Raw genomic sequence first — 15,018 nt, 5'->3', positions numbered from 1 at the left:
GGATTAGATACAGGAATATCTAACAAACCCCGTGTAGCTAGAAATTACATTTATTGTATTTCTGTTATGAAACTTTGTGACTTTTTATCCAAACTCATTTAGATTCCACAGGGTGTTCATGATTTACATCTTCTGAGTGTTTGCTTTCCAGCATCTTGCCTCTAGCAAGTTTAAAGTCAGGTTGAGCGTACCCTTCAAATTCTGAACCCAAGTTTTAGAAGCAGTATTACTGCCTGAATTTGTAAGGCTTGACACTCCATGTATCTCTCTCCTCACGTCTTAAGAGCAGCAGTGATCAGGTTGTGCAGCTCCAACATAAAGCCCTCCATAAGGTGGGGGAGCCGAATCCACAGTGAAAATACAGCAGCACAGAAATGATTTTGCTGAAAATACAGCTGAAAATTTGCTGAAAATGCAGCAGCACAGAACTGATTTTGATGAAAATACAGCTGAAAATTTGCTGAAAATACAGCAGCACAAAACTTTTTAAGGAAGGTAAGAAACTTCTGAGTGCCATTAAGGACCAGTTGGTGCATGAGAGCATAAGAACACAACTGCCACTTCAGTATGAAATTATATACTGTCTAGAAGATGTACAAATGTAAAAATGTCTATAGAAAATGCGCAGAAACCTGTTTCACAATCTTTTTCCTAACTAAAGGAACTATAATATCTTTTTAATAACTGAAGGAGGAAGAGCACATGGGTGTCCCAAAGTCTTTTTGCCTGCACGATGATGAACAAAAACATCAAAACCAGCTTGTTTTAATCTTTCAGATAAAGACTTTTAGAAAAATTTTTGTGAGAATGATATGTCTAAAGGAAAGATTTAACATCTCTTCTTCAGCTGTATACCAACAGAAAAAAGGAATCTCAGGAAGTGGTAGTAAAAGTACATAGATGTTTTATTTATTGTGGAAATACACCTGAGGTTCAAATATTACTTTTCATACCAGAACTGCAACTTCACCTATAACCACTGATAACAGTTACACATGAGAAAAGTCATACTAAATGTGAGGGCCAGGCTCTGGTTTCCACAGTACAATGCAAAAAGAGTAATAGCATCTTACTGTGATTCTAACTCAGGGATTCCTTTGGGTCCAGTGGCCTCCAGATCAGCATTGAACAAGTTCTATCACAGCTATTTTAACACATGCTATATGAAGTTTTTTTTTTTAATCTTCCCAATAAAAAGCCAGGATATAGATGCACTGGGCTGTTATATGCACAGCTCTGCCTCAGTTTTTGTGTTCTCATCTGGGATCAAGCTTCTATAAGTAAATGGAATTAAATATTAAATATTTTTGTCAAGAAAAATTGCCTTTGTTGAGATTAAGGAGACAGCATTGTGAGTTTATTCATGCTCCATCTGTTGTACTATTTTCTCCAGTGGCAACTTCAAAGCACTTTAGCATTATCGAGCGTTTGTGAAGAAATGGCAGTACAATATTATTCCTCAGAGAAAGGAAAAAAAATATTAAGAAGAGTTCAAAAGTGAAAGAAATTTTTAGTCACTCAGTTGGCTGTTTAATCCACTATTTAATCGTATGTGTATTTATTTCCATTGATTTTTCCCTTTTAAAGACTGATGGAGAGAAAATAACTTGCTGCCTTCTTAACACAGGAACAATTACAGCAGGAACCCATATCCTTTATCACATGAACAATGCTATTCATAAATAAGGAAAATTTCAAAGGTTTGTTTCCTGCTGCTAATTTTGCTAGTGAGCTGAATTAGTGGGGCACTGCTGGGAACAGCAGAAGATCTTTGTGATACTATTTCAGAAAGGGAAAGATCTGATAACTAGTGTTAATCATTAAAAAGCAGTTCTTGTAGGTGTCAAAAACCCCCTGAAATATGATTCTTTTTTTCCCTTCCAGCTTTCCCTCCTTACTTATGTAGAAATTCAGCTGTAGCAAACTTAGAACTTAAAAAAAAAAAAAAGTGGGTGATTAAAAACATGGTCTTGCATAATGATTAGATGCTCCCTTTAAAACTGAATTGCACAGGATTTGAACAAAACAAGAGCAGATTTTTGACTCCCTTACCTTATTTATCTTGACCCTGGCTCTTAAGCCATCTTAGCCCTCTCTATTTTGGTTGCTTGATTCTGCCTGATTATAGGCATTAATAGATAAATCTGCAGATTTCAGTCTACAGCAAACAAATGCATGATCCTGCCTGACACTCTACACAAGTACTCACAGGAGCTGTTCAGGAGCTTAGTCCAGAACTGTATTTCACAGCTTTTCTGGAATGTTTTGAAGTGACCTCATTTCCAACCTGGTGGTATCACTGTCTTCATGTTCAGATCGTGTTCAGTCTCATGATCTGATCACTTCATGTTCAGATTTTAGCTCAGATTCGTTCTATAACTAATTTTTAAAATTTATTCTAACATAACACTTTAGAACTGTTTAATACTCTTGAGACACTTTGGTTGTTACTGGGCAGTGACGAGAGCCAAAGACTTTCCTGTCTTGATCATGCACACCTGCCCCAGACAGCAGTGGTACAGCTGTATGTAGGAACATACTGTAAAAACCAAGGCACTAGAAATAATCAAGTGGAGGAGAAAACAGTCTTCAAAAACACTGTCACTAAATATTATTGCTGTGCTGCAAAAAAAGCAGTGTTTCACAAGCAATAGAATTAGCACATGTGAAGTGGCAGTGAAAACTAACATGAATATTCTTTTAATGATAGTTTTGCTTTTAAAATTCTCCAACATGTCACAGTATATTTGAATTTCACTTGAATTTCCTTCCTACACCTTTATTTGAATTTCCCAGTAAACACTTGTGTTTATTGGGAAATTCATTTGCCCTTATTCAAGTGCCCAGAGCAGTAATTAAAGAGCCGTTTTTTTGTATGGAACACTTACCACCTCCATGTAATAAAAGTACTGTTTAAACCATGTGTGGGTTGGGATTTTAAGGACAATGAAGACAGAGCTTTGTGCAGTTGCTTTGTTTTGGGGTTATTAACCCAAAAGTATGCGGCAGAAATACACAACCAAAAAACACTAAACACCAAAGTGTTCAAACCAAAGCAGTTTTAGTAATACCTTAGATTAAGGGTAGATTAAGGTTCTCTACCACTAAAAGGACACCTGGCAGATGCAGCTGTCACAGTTAAGATCAAGAGGGAGCAGTGCTGTGACCTGTCCTTACCAGCACTGGGTTAATGACAAACTCACGCACAGAGCCGAGCAGGAGTTTGTCTATTAAACCTGGCTAAAACTTCCCCAAATGATGCCATCTCATACTTTCCCTGACAGTGTTTCATTTCCATACTGCAGGGTGTACTGCAGCACAAGGCATCTGTCTCTCCCCCTCAGTGTTTGGGGGAAGAAAGTGATAAAATAAAAATCAGTATTTCTTTCAATCAGGAATAACCTTCTGGCATATGTCATGTACTGTTTTCTTCATGCCAGCCAACTTTCCTGAAAATAGGAGCTACTAGGTTGATAGAGTGTGGCTGACTACTTCAGTAACTGTGATTTTAGATTCGTAGCTGTGAAGATTCTGCCTGCAATTTCCCCACAATCCAAGTTACAATAAGTGATGTCTGCACCCCTCAGGCTATTTTCATTGGGTTAAGAATAACAAGCCAATCTGACTGCTGCCCCACTCCTATACTGTAAGTAGTTCTGACAGAAAAAATTCATGGTACAATCATTCTACTTTATAACTCTATAAAAATATTTAGACTGTAACCTATGTAATTGATTGTCACAAACAACTGCTAGTCCCAGTTTGCCAGTAGCAGACCATGGCATTTTCACGTTCTGTGGTAGCAGAAGTTGGAGTTCTTCATGGAGGAGTGAGAGGTAACACACCAAAGGTCTTACAGCATTTTGCAGGAGCTAGACAGCAAAAGTCAAAACACATTCATTTTGAAGTTCCACTTCCTGCAGGGTTTTTTTCTGCTTTGCTGTAGTTTTTTACCAATAAAGCATGCTAAAGTAACAAGCATCTAGTCAGCATGTGAAGACTTGATTTTAATGTCACAAGTATATTACTGCTACAGGGAAGAACACCTTTGTCAGGCCATTCCACCCCTTGGCTTCTGGTCAGTAAATACATTTCACCCTCATGTTGTTTATATACTGCCTCACATGCCTGGCTGGCTGGACTGAGACCAAAGGAAATGCTAAGCATGCGCAATTAGCACTACCCATGCTGTAAGCATGTGTGTTAGCATTTTTGCACATATGGTCTGTAGTTAAAACTAAAACACACATGAAGAAAACCCCTTCATCCAGCAATATGGCATATATGGGAGTAAGACAGTCTTTTCTTGTTTAGTTGTTTCATGCTAAGGCTTCTCTTGAATTCTCCTGATCTGCAGAGGCACCACCCTGACCTCCCACCAAACTGTTCAAGTCATTGGTTGCTGCTGCATAATTCATCTGTCAAATTACTGCAGATGCACAGCAGCACTGAAACTCAGAGCTCAGTGTAACTCCAGGCACTTAGGGCTCAAATATTTTCTATCCCTGCACCAGCAAGGTGAATAACCCATACTGATAAGAGAAGGAGAGCTGCCATGGGGTACTGTCAGATTGATGTTCAGCAGTCTCTGCCAAAAAAAAGCCACAAAAAACAGAATCTCAGGACAAAGTCCACCAGGATCGTTGAGATAATCAAGAGATCACTGCCACAGGGCACCTCACTCCTGGCTCTCTTCATTTTCACAGCTTTTCTTTCTTCCTTGGGAGCAGTGTAATTCTCACTGTTCGAATGATTAAGGTCACTTTGTGAGCAGTACACCTCATTTTTGCCTCTCACTGCACTCCCTGGTTAGTGTGTGCTGAATCAGCTCACAAAGCTCCATCAAATGCCAAACCTGATGTGGGGTAAACAGTGAGAGCACCCAGCCAAAGCAGAAAGCAAAGCAGCATATCAACAGAAGCCTAATTCATCCTCAGGGATCACAACCTGAAACAGTACTGCTGTGGACATAGATTACTTTGTTTTCAAAAAAGAAAAAATAGGTGCAGGTTTTGCATCTATAGGAGATCATCACAGCTGTAGAAGTCATTTAATTTTGGGGTTTGTAGTATTCTACAAGGAAAACCAGTTGTCTAAATAAAATGCAAATTTCTTCAAAGTACATCAATATCTACCTTCATACCATTGAGGGTTTTTTGCAGATCATCCTCCCATATCAAACAAATTGGACACAGTACCCTAAAATCCATAGAAGTGCTACTGACTTCCTGGAGTTGGGATTGCAAAATTGGTCTGCTGAGTGTATAACCTCATCAAACCAATAAAGAATAAAAGGGAACAAAATGGGTATATCCATTTTATCCGGCATGCACTGTATTCCTTCATCTTTATGCTAGGCAGCAAGTTGTGCAACATTTGGAGCAACATTCATGTTCAACATTTTTCTCTGGCTTGCAAGGTTTTCAAATCCTTATGTTATTAACCTTGGGTTCTGAAAACCTGCCCTGTTCATGCCTCTTTCTGCTACAGGTAGCTCAAAGTTTAGGTTGACATTAATTCAAAATTTGTCCTTAATTTCTAGGGACTTCTTTGGCATGGCCATTCTGTCAAACAAATAATTAAGAAAAGGGACATTATGGGCTTCGTGTTGACTTCAGAGATACTTAAATAGATTATCTGGGTCTTCTAATGACTCTGTTTGGGATAGCATATTGCACTGAGCACCTATCAGCAAACCACTCATCACAGTATTGATTTACACTCAGCTGGCACTTAATTGACATTTGTTTCTGCCTTTGAAACAATGACAACTGGAGATGTATTTTAAAGGATTGTGAAAGTCTTTGGTAAGTTACTCAAGGGAAAATAATTTCTTGCATGCAGCGGGTGTGGGAATTCATACAAAAGGAGGAAAAAATGAATCATCTTTGCTACTATTCTTTTCCTTATACTGTCTCATTCAGGTGTAGATCTTGAACACTGGAAAGTGGCTCCTTAGAGTATTCTTTATGTTCACAAGGCCCAGAGAAAGGCTGGATCTGAGCCTTGTGAACATAAGCATGGAAGACTGTATTTTCTCTCAGCTATTTCTAATTTTCATTAATAAAGCCTATCTTATTTTCAGATTTTAAGAGATTCCCTCTGTACTTTAAGCATGTTTCATTGTTCCTCCTTTTCTTTTCACAATAATTATTTTAGAATATAAAACAGAAGGCATTTCACCCCACTAGATCAGTATTATTCCAGGTATTCTTTTGTAGGTAGTATAATGGCATTGATGATATTCTGATATGCAGCTCTAAGTGTTCCCATTTCTTCTTATTATTATAGTACTTGGCAGTGCTTGCAGAAAGTAGTTAATTTTATGTGGCCTTACAAAACCAAATTTTCACTGATGGGTACAAGTTAACATTTTTAAATATTTGCATAAATACAAGGTCTTCACTGCAAGTTTGTGCACTGTTCTTGTAGTTTGTCATCTGCCATAATGGGCATTACTATGCACTGTAATTCAAGAAAAATGACAAAAATCTGTATGCTAGTCTTTATTCTGAAACAGGTCAGATGTGAAATCCAAGTTATCTGGGATTTGGACTACACTTAAAGCTTAATACTGTCAGTACCAGCACCAGAAAGAGGCAGATACTCTTTTTTTTTCTGTGAAAATAGCAAAAAATAATTTTGTCATTAGCCCTTTGATAAAACTATCCAAAATTCCACATAAATCCATGAGGTTTAAAGATATTGTTTTGTCTCAAGCAAGAAATGAGTCTCCATTCATGATACCAAAAAGTTTAACCAGAAAAAGTGAAAAAGGTTACATTTGTTTTGCACAAACTAAGTATCCCAAAGCTAATGCAGTAAAAACACACTGCACATATGAAAAAGGTACTCATCAAGTGTTAGTCTGCAATTAATCACTAAAGCCTTTTCAGGGACCTTAAAAATCAAAACCCTTTTTTTTTTTCTACAGAGGAACATTTTATTTAGATTTTTAATTTCATGTACTGAAGGCACATTTTTTCCTCTCCCAATCTCTCAATTCAGTTTTTTAATCAAATTTTTAGTGCATTATTAGTGAAATAACACTTTATTCTCTCATACACTCCTGACTAGTAGCGCAGAGGATTTAATTTACAAAATAGGAGTTGTTTGTGAATAAATTAATTTTTTTAAAAAAGGATTATCAGGTACAGGATATCCAAAAATGTTCTTATATGTTCCACTTCCCAAAGCTTTCTAGACTTTGAGAGATTGTTAATTCTAAGGGAAAGCTTAATTCTAATCATAGTTCAGTGGTTTTCTACCAACTGTTAAAGAAATACTGATTATTTTCTAGTGATTCTTGTGTTCATTACCCATTCTTCAAGATTTTGGTACACACCAGCAAGGCTTTCACGTTGCAAAACCATGAAGCCACAGCAGACCTTCAGCTGCAACAAACATGACTAAGTCTTCGTTGTAGCTCTGAGTAAAAAGTCTTCAGTTTTCACATGCAGAAAGCACTTGGAAATGCAGTAGACATGTGAGTCTTGGCTAATGCCAAGTTAATGCCAAGAGTGCACATAAAATTTACAGAGTTTAATCTCCTGTTGAGCTCGTGAGATTCAGTGCACTGAAGGTTGCAGGGTAGAAGCCAAAGATTTAATTTGCACTTTCTACTGAGCACCTAAATGGAATTCAGATTGATTTGTAGGATTGAATTGGATTGAATTCAATATTATCATTTGCAGCTACACCAGGAAAAACCCAGAGAAGCTGCTCTCCATGATCCTTGCATGGAGAGCATGATGGCTTTCCATGCAAGGATCAAGGCTGTACAGGGCACACTGGTTAACAAGGACAATAAAATACACAGGGCATGAAGAGTGGGCACAAAGGACTCAAGCTGGGCTAGGACCTTCCCTCTGGTGTCAGAAACATGTGCACATGGGCCCAGACTGAGAATTCTGGCTGAACTTAGGTTTAGGATTTTCACCTCTACCATAGAGGGCAAAGCAGAGCAAACATCGGCCCTTTAGCACCCTCTCAGATCCAGGTTCCAACACTGAAAAATGGACGTGAGGATCACTCCCTATCTGCTCCGAAGAGTCTGACTACCTTTCTTGTTACTTCCACATCTGCAAAATTAGGACAACCACCTCTAGATATGGTTAAAAACAGCCACATTGCACACAAGATGTTAACAAGGTACATATTACTTTGAATTTTCAGGTGCACTCCTGGTATTTTTGAAGTAATATATTTCAGCTTTTGAATACATAAAGATAATATATTAACACTTGCCCTTCCAAATAAAGACATATAAATATTAAAGAAATAAAAGAATAATAAATAAAAAGACTTTTGGCTACAGTTTAGTGGTAAACATGGCAGTGCTGGTTGGACTTGATGACCTTAGAGGTATTTTCTATTTGAACATACAATATCAATATATTTTCTGTACATCTACCTATAAATGACAGATTTGTGTTGATTCTTAACACGGACTTTCTTTCTATTAGTCCAAGGATTGTTAAGATTGGAAAATACCTCCAAGATCATCAAGTCCAACCAGCACTGCCATGTTTACCACTAAACTGTACCCCAAAGTGCCACATCTGGATGTTTTTTCAACACCTCCACATTTGGTGACTTCCCCATTTTCCTGGGCAGCCTGTCCCAAGAAATTTCAGAGAATAAAGTTTTCCTAATAACTAATAAGCTTAGTAGACAAAAAAAAAAAAAAAATACAAACTATTTTTGCGATCCATCTCCAATCAGAAGTCTCAGGATCTCGGGACAGCATGACAAAAAACAGCAACAAAACCAAAAATTATCCCACAGCATCACATTTTTTATACATACAGGAGTAATACTGGCCTACTGTAAGATAGTTAAGAAAAAGGGAGTTAAGGCAGGTATGTTAATGTATATTCTGGCCACTTACTTCTCTACCTCCACCTGTAGAGACCTGTGAAACATTATCTTTAGACCTCTACACCAAGATGGTCTTTTTTGTCATTAAATGCAATTTAATCCAAAAAATTTACAGCTTTAAAACATAATATCATGTGTCTTCTATCAGATAATCCATAGGAAGTGAAGGGTTTGTTGCTTTTTGCAGCTACATTTTAAAAGGAAGTGGGCATTGGCTAGGAAAATGTATCATAAAATTACCCTCTCTCACCAATAAACTGCTAAAAAAAAGCTGGTTTACAGACTAAGAAGATCACAATGTGAGCACACAATTTAAAGCTAATGGTTTTATAGGCCAGAGCCACGAGCAGGGCATCCTTATCCTGCAGTGTGAATAGGATTATCCCTGCAAACATTCCCCTAACGTAGAATTAAGCTGTCAAGTTTACTTTGCTGCCGCATGGAGGTATGCACAAAATGAATACAAGTTCAGGTCAAGTGTAATACTGCTCGACTATCACAGATTGCTCGTGGGGCAAGGAAAAATAGGAGGAGAAAAAGGCGAGAGCTGAATTGCTGCTGCTAAGCATATTTTAGGACATTAACATAATTAGTCTTCAACAGAATTACTGGATCATGCTGAAAAGATGGTGACAACCATTTAAATGAAACTTTCTAAAAAATATATGTATTTTGGACTTTAAACTCCTCAAATATCCTTGAATTTAAATCCTTCTAATTTTATTCCCAGAATTACCATCACGCAAACATGTTTGCTTCCTTAATTATAGAAAATCATTAATGTTAGTCTAAAAATACACAAAATTACAACTGTAAGCAGTTGAATATTCATGAATTCTCTATTACACTCCCACAAAAACAGTCATAAAGTAGGTTATGTATTTTTTTCCACACAGTTTGCACACATCAGCAGCCTAAAGAGATTTCCATACCCCCACACACATCTGCGAATGTGTCTAACTTTGTCTATCAGTGTTTGCTTGTTAGACTGAAAATTGAAAAGGGGAAAAAAATAAAAAATAAAGGGACTTATCACTTTGTTAATCACAGAGTACTATGTTGAAATTGCATATAATAATGTCTATAAAATCACAAGCAACATAGAAACTCAGTAGGATATTCTCATTTCCCATGCAGGTAAGGCACTGAATCAAATCATCAGGAAATATCAAACAAAGTTCATGTGATCCATAACAAAACTAGGGAGAAATTTGTCTTTCCCATGACAAAACATCAATTTCTTTCAAGCATTATGTAATCATGCCTATGGAAAAACAGCAGAAAATGCAGCTGAGGTTATTGGACACAGAAATCTGTCAAAACCCCCCTGAGCAGTGAGTAGCTGGGGACTGGAGGGACACTGGGGAGAAAGCACCATGCCTGCTTTGCCTAATTCCTGTGTTCTCTTACACAGACAGTGTTGATTTTCCTACTCTCTGGGCATTGGAAGAGAGTTAAACTAAGGTAAATTAATTTGGTGTTCTCTTTGATGTGACAAGCCTAAGCAAACTGCATAATATATCAAAGAAAATGCTCCCTTTGCTAAATTTTAAGATTTCTAGAGGGAGGGGGATTGTTATTTTCAACATCTATTCTCTGAATATTTACAAAATGAAAAAAAAATAGGAACAATATAAATCAAAAAATCCAGCCTAAGTGATTACATGGGAAAAAATACAAATTTACAGTATTTTCTTTTATAAAAAAGAGAAGCTAGTTCTAATTATATCTAAACAGAGTTTAGGACATGAGCTTTTATACTAGTAATATGTGAACAAGGAAGATCACGTGAATAACTTTATGTTAGAGCAGACCTCACTTATGTAGATAAAGATTCCTATCTATGGAAAGCAAAAAAATAATGTCTTTAAATATTTTTACAGGTAAATATAATTACTTGAGAACAAAATAAACTTATCTAATCAGCAGATACTGCTCAATTTTTCCATGTTACCCATCAGATGACAAAAACAAACTGTAACACCAAATAATTACTTCTTCAGAATATATATTTTCCTTACAAAAAAGTAGTAACAAATGTGCTTTCCTATTCATCCCGTTTTCAAATTCCTTGCATAATTTATTTATTTAAATTATTTTCCATTTTGAAGAATATGATTACTACTTTGTAAAGAAAAAACATGTTCCAGAACATCCAATCCTTCAAAAGAAAATGAAAAACAGTGATGTTATGTGTTCATACAACTGTTTAAAAATACTGATTGTTACTATAATAATAATAATTTGGGGTTTATATTGCAGTTTATATTTTACAGGTAGGTACCTTGATATCAAAGCACGTGACTAACAGCTAAGTATAAATTTACTAAATACAGCAAAAGAGCATCAGCAAATAGAAGATGTGAAATGCATCCAAGTAACTTCTCACTATATCAAAAAAGCACCTATTAATATATTAAGTTATAACATCAGAATATATTAGACTAGGCAAATATTTTAGGACAACCTGAAGTTTCAGTTTCGTTTTTAATGCCCGACATCTAATGACTTCTATTTTTAATCTGTTACGAGCTAAAATGAGCAAGACTGAAGAAAAGCAATAGACTTGTGAACAGCTTCATACTGGAAGTTGTCTGTGCGGTCATAGCAGGAAAATTAGCAGCTAATATTATAAATGTGAATAAGACATACTAGCTATTCTGGACCCTAGCAGCTTCTCATAGCAATAATTTCTATCAGTATGAGAGAAAAAGATTTGAGGTATTCACTGAATTGCCAAAGCTTCTCAAAATGTTTCAGAGCCTTTCAACAAGGTAAATTTGGTAAGCTGTTAAATGGTGGCACACTGACAAGAAATAGGAGTCCTTTCAACTTCTGGTCCTTTCCTCAAATGGAGCAGCCCTGGTCAATGAGATAATTTCTATTGATGGATATAGTGCAATTCAGACTGCAACTCATGCCACAGCTGAAGAACATCCTGCTAAAACCAGGTGGAGCTTTCCAGCAGGTCTGTGCAAACAGCAGCTGGATTTCTTTGTTAAATGTACTATTTCCTTCCAACATAAATTATCAGTAACGAGATCCTAGTGGCAGAGAAAGTAAATTTTTGTAGTGATTAGTATTTGAATTGACAGCTTGTGCAATATTGACTTCCATTTACTGTACACCTCCACCTGAGTTAGTGAGATGGCGAAGGTGTCAGTAGCTGAATCTTTTCACTGTTGTAGTCTCAGAACTCACAATTGCATTTGATAAGCTTGTCAGACCTACCCAACAATAATATCTATCTTTAGCCATCAATTTTGGGCTCCTTGTTTCCTGGAATACCCCCACACACTGCAGTTTGCCTGGAGCTGATATGTATAATAAGGAAAGGACAACTCAGTAGAATCTCTGTGACCTACCTCGATATTCTCATGCTTGGTATATGCTGATCACACATCTACACCTCAAAGGCATCACCTCTGAAGCAGTAGAATACCTAAGAAGCACATCCAACCTCTTATCGCCTTTGCTTCAGCATTTTATCCTAGGACCATAGATATTCCTGCTAAATGGTCGTGTTCGCTAAATTGTGATTTTCAGTCGCACTCTGGGCATGCTGACACTGGCTGCACACTTCCCTGTCCAAGGTTCTGCAATTCAGCAAACAAGTTGCGTTCACTTCTTCTGCATCTGGTCTTCCTGAAACTCTTACTACTGGTCAAGTCCAAGAGGATTTCTGGAAAAATCAGAACTACTGATTGTGGCTTATGCCTTCTATCCAACTGCATGACAGTGCAAGAATGCTCAATTTTTTCATCAAGAATGCCACAGCTTGATCATATATTTAAAGATTAATACAATAATTTCACAGCTTTTATACATATTAATTTAATTTAATATCTTAAGTATTTTACTTTTTGTTATAGTTTATCCTTTGTATATTAGGAAATCACAGCAATAGAATGGATGAGAAAAATGTCTCAAGAAAAGCACATTACTGATCAAATATGTGCATCACTGGTCATTTTGCACCTTGTATTACATTTAAGGGTAATTTAGTTTGAGCTTTTAACCACCTTGAGATGTGTTGATTAATAAAGAAATCCTTGAAAGATGAATTGACTGGTTTTTAGCACAAAGCCCAGGTGTCCCTTTAGTTCCTATGAGATTATTTAATCACACATTCAATATAGTGAAGTACATATTTTCACTTTGATAAATTCAATCAAGGACCATCACTTAGGGGTCAGTGTGATATGTACATGTGTTTCTCATCCTACCCCAAGCTTCCCACAAAGTATGAAACTTTGGTCAGTACAGATACCTATGTCCACAAAAAATTCCTCACTGCCAAAACAAATTATCATGTTCAAACCAAATGTTTTCCATTGGATTTTTAATATATTATAAAACAGTATTTGTACATCAATATTTTCAGTGAAAAGACATTCCTTTATGAAAACCTATTTGCTTTTTTGCTTAAATGAAATATTGTGCACACCATAGATAAAGTGTGTTAGCACTCAAAGGAAAGGATATGGCATTCTAGGAATACTAAAATTCAGCCCTGATGTAACTAGTACTCCAAAAAAGATTCCTCATGAAAGATTTTTCCTGTAAGTTTTAGTTAAATATTTATTTAATAGAATGCTTATTTAAAAGAAAGTTGTATTATGTTCATAAGATGTATTTTACTGAAGGCAACTTAATTTTGAGCCATTCTGTCAAAGGCTTGTCTTTTTGAAATTTAAAAAGAAGATGCACATGGCACTTAGAAATAATATTTGTGAGGAAATCTGCAGTGTAAGATTACAGCTTAAATCAAATTTCACACCATGAGAGGGATTCACAATAGCATTAAAAATAATCTATTTTTTCAACTGCCAGTGATTCAGAAAAGCCAATAACATGGTGTTGGATAGCAGATACATTATTTTATTTAAATAGAATATAGACCCAAAAATGAGGGATTCATAAAACAAAAGCCTCCTAAAAGATATCTTCAAGGCATTTCATTAGAACTATTCAGAGCAACAGGTTTAAATGGACAAGATTGATAACAGGCTTAAAATTATCACCTGATTTGTCTGCAGAAATAAGCTCCTACTCTTTAAAAAACCAGTGAGATATATATATATATATATATATATATATATATAAGCCATTTTTAAAACAAGTGAGCAAAGACAATCCAAATAGGGGTGCAGAAAATGGAGATATTAAAAAAAAAGACAAAAGATGCTGAAAACCATAAAACCCCTATTTGCAAAGGAAAAAAAGTAAGAGTAATCTATTTAAAAGTAAGGACAAGTAAACAGAGTACAAATAAGTTTGAAGATTCTTAAGTTTTTCTTCAGAGATTCAACATAGTCATTGTTGGCTTTCTGTTATGATGCATTTTTAACAAGATTTTTAGCAGGTGATTAGGAAGACAAAGTACTAGTTTTTGATGCCAAACTGCATACGATGGACAGCATTCTTCACCACAGTGTTACACATGGTAACAGTGATAATTTCTAGCAAGACTGGCTCCAAGTTCCCCTGTGTGAAAAACGCCAATCACTTGTTTTTAAAATTTTAAAAGTTTAACAGTAATAAAATGGCTATTAAAAATAGTAATACAATTAGAGTAATAACAATTTGGACAAATTGAATTAGGACAATACGAGACAATAAATACAAAGAGTTACAGACATCCAGGTACCTATTTCTGGGCAGCACGAGTCCGAAAAAGGACACCCATTAACAGAGGATTAACCCTTAAAAACAACAGCCTGTTGCATATTCATACACTTCATACATGATGCATAAATTCCATTCAAATACAAGATTCTGTCTGGTCATTGTCAACTTCTTCCTCCAAATCCTAACAGCGCCTTCGAGGTGGGAAGAAGTCCTTTTCTTCTGAGAAGAGGGCAATAAATTCTTTTTCTCTGAAAGATTCAAGTGTCCTGTGGCTGCTATCTCACTGTGAGTCCTTTCTTTAAAAAAAGTATCCTACATAGCACAGTTTCTACTTGAACATTTTCTTATAACCTAAAACTATATTTAACACAGTACTTAAGAGAATTAATACGGCATTACTTTCTAACACAAGACATATAATATTCATTTTAATATTTCCAAAAGCCAATCATAAAATACATGCATTTTTCACGCCCTGCAACTGAAATGCAAATGGCAAAGTTGAGT

This window comes from Melozone crissalis, unplaced genomic scaffold (genome assembly GCF_028551555.1).
Source record: "Melozone crissalis strain CALT ecotype California unplaced genomic scaffold, PUWL_Pcris_2 ptg000039l_1, whole genome shotgun sequence".
Taxonomy (NCBI): domain Eukaryota; kingdom Metazoa; phylum Chordata; class Aves; order Passeriformes; family Passerellidae; genus Melozone; species Melozone crissalis.
This window is presented reverse-complemented; position numbering follows the sequence as displayed.